Here is a 14,794-nt window from a genome sequence, read left to right on the forward strand (position 1 = left end):
ACCAAGCAGCTATCTAAACGTCTTAGAATTCATACCTGTGGGTAAACTCACTGTGAGATAGGTTGCACAACCGCTGTACAAATACGTTGGTAGTACAATTTGTTGATTGCTTTACCGGACTTTATAAACCACATCCAGCAAATTATAGACCAAGGAAGTTTAGCCATTTTTGCCTGTAGCCTTTGACACATTTGACCACCTTGGTGTGCTGGCTAGGCTTATGGAGCAGGAATAAGAAGCCAATAAAATGGTTTAAATTCTTGACCATTTGAGGTCATTAAAATAGGCCCCTTTTGCTGCCCTCAAGAAGTTTAGGTGTCTACCCTCTTAATGTCTCTTCACAGTATCTACACACCTGCCATATTCTATCACCAACTGAATGTGTTACAATGTCACAAACTATTCAAATAACGGCCAGATCCCGGTTGCTCAAGATAGGGCAGATGAACACTTTTTAATGCTGCCTCAAAGAACTCTTGGTTTCAGGAAGATCTACTGCAACGTAAGCAAGAAACTTGAAATTCCTATTCCATGCCCTTAACCCAACTTGTAACTTCTTTAATGGATCAGTAATCACACCTGCTAATAATAAAAAGGTTAAAGCCAAAGAGACACAAATGATGGACGGAATGTAGAACAAATCAAATATTCACCCCCTGTCAAGAGATCTGGGTTAAATACATCGTTATTTTGGTTACCATCCCACCCCAGTTTAAACCCTGCCATATGCAAATTAGTCTTGACCCTGCTCCTTATGGGAACGGTCTAGCCTGAACTGCTAAGCCAAGTCCTCCCTGGACCAGAAACGAGCATCTTGGGACAGGTTTCGTTGTATCACCCCATATCAGCCAGTCTAGCTTGAATCCATTGGCACAGTGAGCCCAGCACCCATGTCAAGATGCTTGTTTCCGGTCCAGGGAAGGCATGGCCTGGCACTTTGAGCTGGACTTTTCCAATGGGGAGCAGGGTCTAGACTGATTTGCATATGGCTGGGTTGCAACTGGAATTATATGGGGAGCAGACAAACAATGGATTTTGGCCCAAACCTCTGTACTGGGGTGAATGTTTGACATTGTTCCAGCATTCTGTCCATCAATTTTTTCTTTTTGCATTAAAAAGGTTAAATTTTGTGTTCAGGATGGATAGGGAAATTGTCAATACTACAGTTAGCAATATATTCTTTTGTCGCTTACTTTGTAATTCACTCTATGCTATCTATCAGTAGGTGCCTACTTGGAGCCTACACAGCGAACTCCAAACTACACTGTGCCAGCTCCTCTCTAACTGGGAGCCTCAAATCAGCATATACATTATTTTTAGTTGGCACAAAACATTTGCATTTGGGTGGCCATTGACGTACTTGCAACAGATTTGTTTTCTGGCTTTTATATATATATTTATACCAGTTTTAGTATAATTTAAAATACAAACGTGTATAAATATTATTAGTAAAATTCCATTTAAGGTAAAATACTATTAAAAGCATATTATATACGAAAAGAAAAGTACTTGCTAAGAACTTCATTATATATAAAAACAGGTCTTCAAAATAGAAAGTTACATTTAAAAATAGCAACAAATATTCCAAAAGCAAGTTACATGTAAAAAAAGTTACAGATGAAATCATCTTTATAACAATTTTGTTATACATCTTCTGGTTTTGCCTATAAAAATCATTAGCAGTATAAAGACTTCATAATCAAACAACCCAAGATAAATGCTCTGTGTGTGAAAGACAGATGTACAACACTGTGCAATGTTCTAAGATTATCATAAAAAGTTATGCATGTTTCCCATGTTGTTGAACCCTTGTGGCCACTTGCTATCGAACTCAATGATGAATTTAGTTTCTAATTGTCTAAGTTGGCGTTCCCTATTGCCACCCCTTTGAGATTTCGGGATAGCACTGATCACATAATAGGATAGACAATTAATGTAATTCGAATGAGCAAGTTTAAAATGCTGTGCCACAGGGTAAGCGGGGTCGCTGAAGAATGGCTCTGATATGCTGCAATATTCTGACATGCACCTGCAGCTCAGTACTACCGATATAGTTAAGGCCACAGGTGCACGGCACAACATATACAGCATATTCTGTCTTACCATTGTAATTACATTTGATGGAAATTGGAGATTCACTCAATGGAGTAGAATAATGTGTTTTATTGCAGCCAAATTTTCATGCTCTGCATGTCGCACATTTTCTAAACCCTTTGGTAGGTTGTAACCAAGTAGCTGCTTTGCGGGTCTCTGGGGAATTTTTGTCCAGATCGATACCCATGGATTTCCCTTTTCTGAACGGGATAGTCAGGGTCTCCGATAACCTTTCACGAAACACACTGTCAGTTAATACTATGGGCCAATGTTTTTTGACTGTTTCTGATTTTACGCTCCTCATTGCAATAAGTAGTGATTAATCTAGGGGTATCATTACTAAAAGGCACAGAGGTGAGTTCTTGTTCCCCCTCTATTTTCATTTTTGAAGAAACTATGTCTGGGTCGTTTAATAGCTTTTTTTGATGGCATCCTCAGTATTTTATCGCTATATCCTCCTTGCGTTAAGGCTACCCAGCATTTTATTTTGGCACCCGATTAAATCGACTTCATTACTACAGATGCGTTTGAGTCTAGGAATTTCTCTGTAAGGTATACTCGCAATTAAATGTCTCGGATGAGAACTGTTGGCATGCAGCGTGGTATTGCCAGACGTTGATTTCCTATAAAGAGTGCTTTCGAGTCTACCTTCATTGATGTGAAGCCTCACATCAAGAAACTCAATCTGTGTTTTGTGGATGTGTGAAGTAAATATCAAATTTATGGAATTATTGTTGATGTCCTTAACAAATTGATGTGCTTCCCATCTCATTGCCTCTCCACAATAAGAAGACATCCTCTATGTATCTTAAATATGTCACAATATGTAAATCAAATGGTGCTTGGTGTCTCCTTTTTGAGGACCTGTTCCACCAGCCAACATGCAAGCATGTGTAGCTGGGGGGGAAACGGGCCCCCATAGCAACTCCCCTCTGTTGTTTGAAGACATCATTGTTGAAAAGAAAGTTATTGTTGAGACGCCAATTGATTGTTATGTTCGTAAAACTCGCTAGACCTGGTATCCAAGAAGTGTTTTACTGCTCTTAATCCTTGGATGTGGTCTATGCTGGTGTACAATGATTCTAAATCAAGACTAATTAGATATAGATCACCTGTCCAAGTTAAGCCCTCTATTTTCTTGAGAAAATCGCCAGTATCCCTAACGCAACTAGGCAAGGCCTTAACTAAACTTTGTAAAACGTAGTCCATATATTGACCAACCTTTTTGCCTGCACTATTGATGGCGAAATCATAATCCTAACAGGGACGGCATGACGTTTTAATATATTTTAGGTATTAAATATAGGACAGGTAACACAGGGAAGTCATTGTACCTAAACTTATACTCTTCAGCAGATATGAGGCCTTCCCTTCTCCATTGCGCCAATTGTTTTTGTAATACCTCTTTAGCCATGTCATATTCTTTAGTGCTCGTTTTTTTTTTTTTTATAACCGCTTTAATCTTTTAATTGCCTCTGAGCTTCTAAAATGTAATCTTTTTTTGGGCCACAATACTAAGTTGCCTCCTTTTGTCAGATTTCTTTACAACAATCTCATAGTTTTCACCTAATTTTTTCATCAGTTTATCATACGCTTGTTTAAAAAAACACATTTCTCTGTTTTCTATTTGCAGTAGGATTTATTTTTTTCGAATCATTGATGACTTTCTCATGATATGTATCGATAGCGTCTTTAGGCATTAACGGAACAAAACAAGATTTAGGTTTGAAGGGACTGATCCCAGCCCCTTTCTGAACATGATTATTTTTTCTTAGTCTTTATTGTGTTGACTTCAATATCATCATTAGTCATTTGCGAATCAGTTTGCTCATTAAAATCATGCAATGTGAGCAAATTAGGAATACCTGAGGCTGCCAACATGGGGCCCACAGCATCTTCTTGCCCTGTAGTTTTCTCTAATTGTTTTTTACACAACTTTAACACAAATCATTTTTTGAGTTGAAGATTTCTGATGAAACAATACACATCTATACGAGTAAGCGCATAATTAAAACCCTCTCCTGGGAAGAAATTCAATCTTAGAGCTAATAGCTGTTGTTCTGCTTTCGTTAGCTCTATTGACGATAGATTGATGCTGTTGTCACTAATTGTCGTTTCTTCTGCCAGTAGGTTTTCTTTTTTGTATTTGGTTTTCCACCTTTTGCGCATGTCTCATCTTCTTTTGTTTCTATGCTTTCTACTTGCCTCCCTTGCTGCCTCGGCCGTAAAGTTTTCAGTCTTTCCTCCACTAAACAAGCATTGGAAATGCAAAAGGTCTCAGATTTATTTGAGTTAGAGCTAATGGCATTGTAAATGACCATGTCTTTTAGCCATGTGTTATGGCGTGTATGCATGTGGTGTGTAGTGTACACACTCGCACACTGCTGGCCCTGGACACCCACACACTGCTCACCCTGCACACTAACATACTACTCACCCTTCTCTCTCTGTCTCTCTGTCTCTCTGTCTCTCTGTCTCTCTGTCTCTCTGTCTCTCTGTCTCTCTGTCTCTCTGTCTCTCTGTCTCTCTGTCTCTCTGTCTCTCTGTCTCTCTGTCTCTCTGTCTCTCTGTCTCTCTGTCTCTCTGTCTCTCTGTCTCTCTGTCTCTCTGTCTCTCTGTCTCTCTGTCTCTCTGTCTCTCTGTCTCTCTGTCTCTCTGTCTCTCTGTCTCTCTGTCTCTCTGTCTCTCTGTCTCTCTGTCTCTCTGTCTCTCTGTCTCTCTGTCTCTCTGTCTCTCTGTCTCTCTGTCTCTCTGTCTCTCTGTCTCTCTGTACAGACAGACAGACAGAGGGACGGAGAGGGGGGGACGGAGGGAGGGAGGGAGGGAGGGAGGGAAGGAGAGGGGAGGGACGGAGGGAGGGACGGGGAGGGAGGGAAGGAGAGGGGAGGGACGGAGGGAGGGACGGGGAGGGAGGGACGGAGGGAGGGAAGGAGAGGGGAGGGACGGAGGGAGGGAAGGAGAGGGGAGGGACGGAGGGAGGGACGGGGAGGGAGGGAAGGAGAGGGGAGGGACGGAGGGAGGGACGGGGAGGGAGGGACGGAGGGAGGGAAGGAGAGGGGGGGGGACGGAGGGAGGGACGGAAGGAGAGGGGGGGGACGGAGGGAGGGACGGAGGGAGGTAAGGAGAGGGGGGGGACGGAGGGAGGGAGGGAAGGAGAGGGGGGGGACGGAGGGAGGGAGGGAGGGAAGGAGAGGGGGGGGACGGAGGGAGGGAGGGAGGGAAGGAGAGGGGGGGGACGGAGGGAGGGAGGGAGGGAAGGAGAGGGTGGGACGGACTGAGGGAAGGAGAGGGTGGGACGGACTGAGGGAAGGAGAGGGAGGGAGGGAAGGAGAGGGTGGGAGGGAGGGAGGGAGGGAAGGAGAGGGTGGGACGGACGGAGGGAGGGAAGGAGAGGGTGGGACGGACGGAGGGAGGGAAGGAGAGGGTGGGACGGACGGAGGGAGGGAAGGAGAGGGTGGGAGGGAGGGAAGGAGAGGGGGGACGGAGGGAGGGAGGGAGGGAGGGAGGGAAGGGGAGGGAGGGAGGGAGGGAAGGAAGGAAGGAGGGAGGGAAGGAGAGGGAGGGAAGGAGGGAGGGGGAGACGGGGAGACTGAGGGAGGGAGATGTGTGTATGCCTGATCTGGTTGCTCAGTGGATGAACGCAGCCGCTGCAGGGACCTGTGATCTACCTCGTTGTCAGTTTTTTTTGTTGCTCTAGCCCCGCCCCTTCCCCACTGACCCTGCCCCTTCCCCACTGACCCCACCCCTTCCCCACTGACCCCACCCCCACCTGTGCGGACCTCCGACACAAACCACACTGTAAATTTGGCCCCCGAGAAAGTTTGTGAGTACCCATGTACTGGAGGATAAAGACAGGGTTGTACCTGCGAGAGGCAAATATGCCCGGGTGGGCCGGACAGTGGGAGCAATAAGCATGACTAAGATAATGACAGGAGCAAGAGGGAGGTTACCACCTACCAGACCAATACTATCATTTGAAAGTGGGCGCAACGTAGATGGGTAACACCCTGCCAGGACTATGGCCTTCAATAATTGAGGTACACGTGCGCTGTCCCAGCCTTTGCTTGTGGCAATGCAACAAAACTACCATGAAATGCCACGGTCTTTCGGTCCCTGTCGAAAACCAATGGAAATTAAACAAGACGTCAACTGCTTTATTTAGTTGCATCGCCGTGAAATGGATAAAAAAAAAACAGCAACGACTGTGAACACCCTCAACTGCCTGGATTCACAAGTGCAGCCCTTGCATGGCTGACTCGGGCTTTTATCCTTCGAAAGCCGTCCAATCTGTAACACTCATTGTGTAAAGAGCCTCCTATAAAATTCCCCTGAAAGATCACCAGTGCATACCAAAAGGTGCAAACGGTTACTAAAACTTGTAAATGCTAAAGATGGGAAGGGCAGCCAGGCATGAGAGATTTAAAAAAAATATCGGGCGGGCGCTGTCTTTATTAAAGAAAACGGGGTGCGCGCCTCCTGCTGTGGGCTGAGATGGCACAGTATGTGGCGGCAGAAAGCATCATTTAACACCTTCGCTGCTAGGCCTTTTCCCCTCCTGTGCTAAGTTTTTTTTTTTTTGTTTTTTTTGGCGATTTGGGGTAGTGCGCGCTTAAGCCCCTGTAACTTTTTGACCACAAAAGGTAGCCACGCCAAATTTGCGTCCTTTTCTTCCAACATCATGTGGATTTTAAAGGTGCCCAGGGATTGTGGATTCCCTTTGAGGGGTCCCAGAAATTAAGCAAAATACAGTAAAATATTTGTTTTTTTCTGAAAAATGGGAAAAACGGGTTGCAAATGAAAGCCTCTGGTTTTTCCTTGCAAATGTTATCAAAAAAGTGTTTGCGGGGCTCAAATCAGCATTTTCCCAGCTTTTAGGGAATGGTAGTCTTTTGTCAGAGAACCAACATTTTTTACAGTTTTGGCATTTTTCTGGGAAATAGCCTATTTTTTTTTTTTTTAGTTTTTCAACCTCTTTCCAGTTAATGGTAGAAATGAGTTTGAAAGCAATAATGGATCCTGGAAAACTATACATTTTCAGAAAGTAGACCATTCTGAATCCAGAAAGGGGTCATTTGTCTAAATCCATGAAGGTTTCTTTATAGAAACTAACAGTTAAATATTGGAAAAATTGATAATTAGTTGAAAAAAACAGCCTTTTGTCTTAACGTTTTCACCTGTAATTTTGACAGGTCTTTGAAAGCAGTATACGGTTACATCCGTTAGTCCATCCTGGTTGTGGGGATATACAGGACTTGTAGTATCACAAAGAACCCGACTAACCCAGAGCCAAAAACTGAGCAGCAACTTGCAATGGTTTTTTATTATGTACCGGGTATAGAGCAATTATTCTGGGATAATGTATACATGGAAAAATCGGTATGAAAGACACCTATGTATTTTTGGATTGGGTAAAAATTATAGAGTTTAGAAACAGTATATATTTCCACATTTTCAAAATTGGGAATACTCATACTAGCATGAGAATTATTGGTCATTTTTCAATTTTTTTTTATTTACACAATGTCTCATTTTGAAGGGAGAAATGCGTGAACTTAATAGGTAATAACAGTTGATTTACCAATCTGAATTACCCTAAGTCTCCCCATAAAAACGGTACCTCACTTGTGTGGGTTGGCCTTGTGCCTGCGACTAAAAACGGGGCAACATGCAACGTGGTCATACCTCAATTTCGCAGTTAAAAATTGACCCTTTTTTGGCAAAGTGCCTAGCTGTAGTTTTTGCACCCTAGCTCTGCAGGCACCTAGGGAAACCTAGCAAACCTATACATTTTTACATTTCTGAAAAGTAGACACCCTGGGGAATCCATGATGGGGTGACTTGACTGCCTCCCACCAAGTTCTGTTACCTAGAATTCCTTGCAAACCTAAAAAGTGTACAAAAAACACATTTTCCCCATATTTCTGTGGTGGAAAGCTCTGGAATCTGCGTGGATCAACACATTTCCACCCACCCCGCGTTCCCCAAAGTCTTCTGAGAAAAATGGTACCTCACTTGCGTGGGTCTGCCTAGTGCCTGCGTCTGGAAACGGCGCAAAACGCAACATGGTTGCTCCTCAATTTCGCATTGAAAAATGGCCTTTTTTGGCAAATTGCCTACCTGTCGTTTTTGAACCCTAGCTCTGCCGGCACCTAGGGAAACCTAGAATACCTATACATTTTTTAAAACTAGACACCCAGGGGAATTCAGGATGGGATGACTAGACTGCCTCCCACCAGATTCTGTTACCCAGAATCCCTTGTAAAGCTAAAAAAGTGACAAAAAACACATTTTCCTCTCATTTCTGTGGTGGAAAGTTCTGGAATCTGCGTGGATCCACAAATTTCCTTCCATCCTGCGTTCCCCCAGGTCTCCCGATAAAAATAGTACCTCACTTGCTTGGGTAGGCATAGTGGCTGCTACTGGAAAAGGCCCAAATCGTAGGGTGGTGACTTAAAAATTACCTATAGCAAAACGACCTTATTATTGGGGGGGACCTGAGTTTTTTGCCCCGTGCTCGGCGGCCATTTTGGGACACTACCAAACCCAAACAGTTCTTAAAACAACTAGACACCCGGGGGAGTCCAGCGAGGTATGGCATGCGTGCGTCCCCCAACGTTTTCCTACCCAGAATTCCCTGCAAACCTTAAAATTAGGTTAAAAAAACACTTTTCCATACATGTTTGCGTGGGATCTCCGTGCCGGCACAAATGTCCTACCACCCACCGTTCCCTTGTTCTCCCGAGTAAAATGATACCTCACTTTTGTGGGTGTCCATAGCAGAACAGGCTAAAAATGTATTTTTAAAAAATTGTAGCGTTCTGTATTTACAAGGAAGCACTGAGAATTGTGCTGTTTTGGGGTCATCCTAGTCACGGGCCTTTGGCCCACCCACACAAGTGATGCCACGCTTTCCCACACAAAAATGTGTGAAAACGTATTTTTTTCAGCTAAAATTGAGGTTTGCAAGGGATTCTGGGTAAAGGAACGTTTAAGGATCCACGCAAGCCATACCTCCTTGAAAGCCCCCGGGTGTCTACTTTCCAGAAATGTGGGGGTTTGCTAGGTTTCCCTAGATGGAAACCGAGGAAGGAGTGAAAAACCCATGTGGCCCGCCTAGGTAAAGCAATTAGTTGACTTCTGCGGCGTGACCATTTGGGCGCAATATTGCAAGGAAAATGACTGACATTGAGTTTTACAAGATATTGTGGATAAAATTATTGGTTGGATTTCACCAGAGAGACATCACCATGTACTCCCATGGGCTTTCAACAATATCTACAATTGGTAGGTTATTCGTTGGTGGAATGTATACCTTGGCAGAGACACTAAATAGAGCAAGATCCTTGCACAGCCATCTATTCCTCCAACACACATATTGGTTGGATTTGGCACGAGGGCGAGTGATGGTTCAGTATATATAATTTTATTAACAAGAGATTTCACAAAAATGAAATGCACTGTCAATTACATGGAAAAAAAAACTGAACCAATGACTCGCAGCTCGTAAGCTGTAAAGCCACTTCAAGGCACCAACCGCTTTACAGGCCATTCACACACCTTTCATACCTGACACAAAGAAGACCATTCACACCACCAGGCAGAAAAGAAACTCATCAAAACATTTACAAAAAAGTGACTAGGTGCTCCCTGCTTCAAACCACAACAAAAAAGAATTACTACACAGACATCAAGTCCTCAAACACACACATACTGGTTGGATTTGGCACGAGGGCGAGTGATAGTTTAGTATATACAATTGCATTAGCAGGTGATTTCACAAAAAATGAAATGCACTGTTAATAATGGAAAGGACGAGAAACTGAATCATTGACTTACAGCTTGTGATCTGTAAAGCCACGACAAGGCACCAACCGCTTTACAGGCCATTCATACACCTTTCATACGTGTGACACATACAAAACATTCACACCGCCAGCCGCGGACCAATCGCATTACTACAGTTTCACCAGCAGACCACGCCATTCAAGGGCCCATCACGTCCACATTCCTGACGCAGCAACTACACAAACTCATGGAGTGGCGCTCAGCTAGCACTGTGTATAGTAACCAGCATTAAGTCAATTCCCACACACCACCAGCCGAGCACGAGTCCACGCACACCGCCAGGCAAGCGCCAGTCCACGCACACCGCCAGGCAAGCGCCAGTCCACGCACACCGCCAGGCAAGCGCCAGTCCACGCACACCGCCAGGTAAGCGCCAGTCCACGCACACCGCCAGGCAAGCGCCAGTCCACGCACACCGCCAGGCAAGCGCCAGTCCACGCACACCGCCAGGCAAGCGCCAGTCCACGCACACCGCCAGGCAAGCGCCAGTCCACGCACACCGCCAGGCAAGCGCCAGACCACGCACACCGCCAGGCAAGCGCCAGACCACGCACACCGCCAGGCAAGCGCCAGACCACGCACACCGCCAGGCAAGCGCCAGACCACGCACACCGCCAGGCAAGCGCCAGACCACGCACACCGCCAGGCAAGCGCCAGACCACGCACACCGCCAGGCAAGCGCCAGACCACGCACACCGCCAGGCAAGCGCCAGACCAGGCACACCGCCAGGCAAGCGCCAGACCACGCACACCGCCAGCCAAGCGCCAGACCCTATGCCCCACGTTGTGCAGTGTCACTTGCATCATTCAAGCCCCCAATACGCGGGCCTCCAGTTGGTCAAGGCACAATCGAAATAGGCACATATTATAAACCTCCTGCAACAAGTCATTATGTCAGATAGGTAGAATGTCTCTCTGAACTGGGCAAAACGGCATGCATGTCCCTTACCACCTCGCAAGTCAGTCAGAGCAGTACAATGGGGCCTCATTCCTGTTCGTCAAGCTGGCTGTCAGCCTCTGTACTGTCCGGAGATCTGCCTTGGTCTCTGCGACGGTCCCTCAACCATACTTTCACCGCCTGCTGGAGGACTTTCGGGTCTGTGAAAATGTGGGACTTCCCCTGTCGATTGACCCGCAATTTTGCTGGGTACAGCATGGCTTAGTCCAGGCCCAGATCACGCAACTGTCTTTTCAGTGGGGCAAAGTGCCGCCTAGCCTCCTGCACCCTGGCTGTGAAATCAGGATAAAGTGATCTCTTCGAACCCTCGAACTGCAGTACCTTTTTCTACCTTGCCAGCCTCAGTGCAGCGTCCCTGTCCCTATAGTTTAGTAGTTTTGCGATAATGGAGCGTGGGTGGGGGAGGGGGCGCCTGGCTTCGGACGAGGGTCCAGCGAGCGGTGCGCTCGTTCCACAACAAACATCAATGGAGAAAAAAAAAAAACCTCACCGAGCAGGGTCACAAGTAGTCTTTCAACTAACTGCTCCATATTTCCCGTCTGGGTAGACTCCGGAAGGCCAGTAAGGCGCAGATTGCAGTGGCGCGAGCGGGCCTCCAAATCCTCGGTTTTATCCTGCAGGACTTGCATGAGTTTTCCGAGCTTTTTCTGGTCCGAATCGAGTTCCGTATGTGCCTCCTCCATTTCAGTGATCCTTCTTTCGGACATGTCAAGTCTATCCGCGTGCCGAGCCCCAGTTGCGTTGGGTACCCTTACTACTGTGCTGCGAGCACCTCCATCGAGGCGGGGTGATGTCGTTTGTCAATTCCAGCCCTCTTGGCCTGCGCCACGCGGCAGCCCAACCGCCAGAGTAGGCCCCAGCTCCCAGCTACCTTGTGTTTTGCGTCTGGTCGTCGCCGCGTCCCTCTGCAGCCTTCCCACGCACTCGTGCCGCTCATCTCCTGGCCTCCAGCTTGTCGGAAGGGAGCGGTGAGGAAGCAGGGATGCCACCAGCTCTTCCCAGGGCAAGGCGCGTAGCTCTCGTCTATCAGTTTACGCTCCAAGGAGCTGGACAATCGCTCTATGGCGCCTCCGGGGTGTCGCTCGAGGGCCTTCCGCCACTTTCTCCCACGTAGGGCAAACTGGGCTTCTCCGCCTCCCGCCCCCAAGGCAGGCTATGAGAGGGGGGCCGCTCTCAACTCCAGCAGTGCGTAGAGCCTCCGAGTCAAGTTCCAACTCCGGGATGCCACCCGGGAGCTCTGTGTGGCCGCACGCACGATGGCGCAACGCGGCTACATGCTGCAATCCTGGCTGCGACTTCGGGGCTCACCTCGCCGCCTCAGCCCGTATCTTTGGCCACGGGGACACGACCCAGGAGCACCAGGAATCTTCTGATAGCAGAGTTTTCGCAGCATTGGGGGGCTCTTCAGCAGCGCCTAGCAAGCAGAATGGTGTAGGATAATGTGCACAACCGGAGGGAGCTCTGGGATCAGGCAGCCAATGCGGTCGCTGGCAAGCTCCGCCCCCGATGCACCACATATTTAACATTAATCTCCTGAACTGTCCAATTGTGACTGCCTGCTTCCCATTAGAGATGGAGTGGAAGCATCCTTTATCGCAGCCGCAAATTTCCAGCTCAGTGTAGTAGCAGCAGCACGTGCCACGGTGCCTAACATCACTGTCTGGTCCAGCAAGATCAGTATGGCTTTCAAACTCTTGCCTGACGTTACCTTAATAGATTCTGAAACTTCCAGATGGGCTGACTCATTGTGGGGCCTAGGTCTGAAGCCTTACTGGGAGGCGCAAGTTGCACTTTTGCCGATTTTTTTTTTTATTTTTTGTTTTATTGTTGTTGTTTGTTTTTTTTTTTTTGGTAAGATTTCGTCAGCGGCCGGAGGTTGAGAGAGAGGTCTAAAATTTGCCTGGTTCTTAGGATCAGCAGGAGATTTCTTCAACAATGGCTTTAACTACATCCATTTTTCTGGACCCTGAGCGTTGGTCAGCGAAGAGTTAAAAAGTGAGTAAAAAAATTTGGATTGATGATGCTAGCAACTTTACAGAGAATTGCTGGTAGCCACGGGTTCAAAGGGGACCCAGATTTACAACTCTTAATGGCCAGTTCCAATTGCTGTTACGTAATTCCTTTGAATTTGGCAAATGTGCTGTTTGCTCTTGAAAAGGTTAATACTGGTAGAACATTAGTCTTAGGCTCCTTACCCTTCTAAGCTCTTGTCTTTGCTTTCAGTGCTGTTGCCATTGCTGGAGATGCACAGGGATAGAGTTTTTATCATGCACTCACAATCTGTACTCCAAAGGTGGTCCTTTTTTTTTTTTGTCTTATTTTTTTACGTTTATTTTTTAGTATGCTATGCAAGCTTCTCATTTGCTTTCTTACCTAACCGTAAAGCGGGTGACTGAAAAAGTGTGACATTCCCTTGATGTGCAAAGAGCTATTATCAAAAACAGGATGCAAGAAATTAAGATTTAATAGCTTTTTGTCTTGCATATGGTATAAAGTATAGACTTTCTCTTAGCAAATCTTCTATTGCACATCAGATTGTATGGTGCACCTATGTCTATTGCACACTTACCAATACATTTCTCTACTCACTAGACCAGTAGTTCCCAACCTGTGGTCCGGGGGCCCCTGTTGGTCTGCAAAGCCTCCTCCGGTGGTCCGTGACTACATAGAAAATTAAAGAATATTAACAGATTAATAAAGTGTATATAAATTAAAAAAACTAAGTGTACAATTGAAAATGTTAAAGGTCCTGTAAATGTGAAGGAGTTTGAAATGGGAGACTAAAAATTATATTATCTTCAGATTGATTCGTGGGAGCAGTGCAAGTGCATCACACAGAATATAGTATGGATGATGAGTGGTCTCAATTGAATTTAGAAAAGCTCAAACCTTCATATTAAATGTAATATATTTTTTTGTATTGGTTTGTAAATAAAATGTGTCCTCGTTTTTGTATTTGTTTGAATACTTTCCATATTTTTAGTGCATTGTTTTACAGTTCAAATAATCGACACTGCTTAGGCTGGAGCCCTCATAACTCTGTAGGGTCCCTGTCCCTGAATTCCAATAATTCGGTGGGGGGGGGGGGGGGCCTGTTTTCCAAAATGATTAATTAGGGGTCCACAGAAGTCAAAAGGTTGAGAACCACTGCTTTAAACCAAGGACGCATTCTGCTGAGTAGCATATGTAGTTTTCATAGTGTCTTGACATCAGCGAGACTGCATCTTGCTCCTTAGTTGGTACTGCTTGCTACAACGTGCCCTTACCGACAACAATTACAATTGGGACACTGCATTCTGAGTTAGACATTTTAGACACAGGCAAACTGCAATCTAGGATGATGTCCACATAGTGATTATTGGATCAACCTCCTCAAGGTGCTCTTCTGAGCCCAGTGATGGTGGATTGAGGAAAATGAATGTGATAATAGAAAATATCCTCAAGCTCAACTGTTTCTCGTAAATAATTTTTTCTCAGCCTAACTGGCTTTGAAGTGAGTGCCAGTTGATCAGTCCGTCAATCCGGTTTTATAAAGTACAGCCACTCACTGGTGAGGTTATTGAGGCTCTGAAGTAGATGGAGAAATTATGTATACTTTGAAAAGCTGTTTTTATTTTATTAAGGTTCTTCAGTAACATTGCATTGATCACAACATATTCGACCTGCTTGCCTTTAATGGCAGCAAATGTCACAATTGTTTGCTTTTTTGTCAGTAGAAAAGAAAATAACAGTTTTTAACATGTTTTTTTTCCTATCCGCATGAAAGCTTGTTTTATGAACGTTGACTATCTCTGCTTTGTGAGTAGTGTGTAGAAAACATAATTGATGATCTACTTGATAGAAATGTGTGCATTTTTTAACCAAATTTGAGAAAATGCATATTTTCATAGCCTCTTT

General features: G+C 45.5%; 1 protein-coding gene across 1 annotated transcript in view; it reads left to right on the forward strand.

The window, feature by feature from the left end:
- The window catches only part of ISCU (iron-sulfur cluster assembly enzyme), a 91,475-nt gene that overhangs the window by 54,315 nt on the left and 22,366 nt on the right, over positions 1-14,794 (forward strand). The gene's annotated exons all lie outside the window — the stretch shown is intronic.

This window comes from Lissotriton vulgaris, chromosome 11 (assembly GCF_964263255.1).
Source record: "Lissotriton vulgaris chromosome 11, aLisVul1.2, whole genome shotgun sequence".
Taxonomy (NCBI): Eukaryota; Metazoa; Chordata; class Amphibia; order Caudata; family Salamandridae; genus Lissotriton; species Lissotriton vulgaris.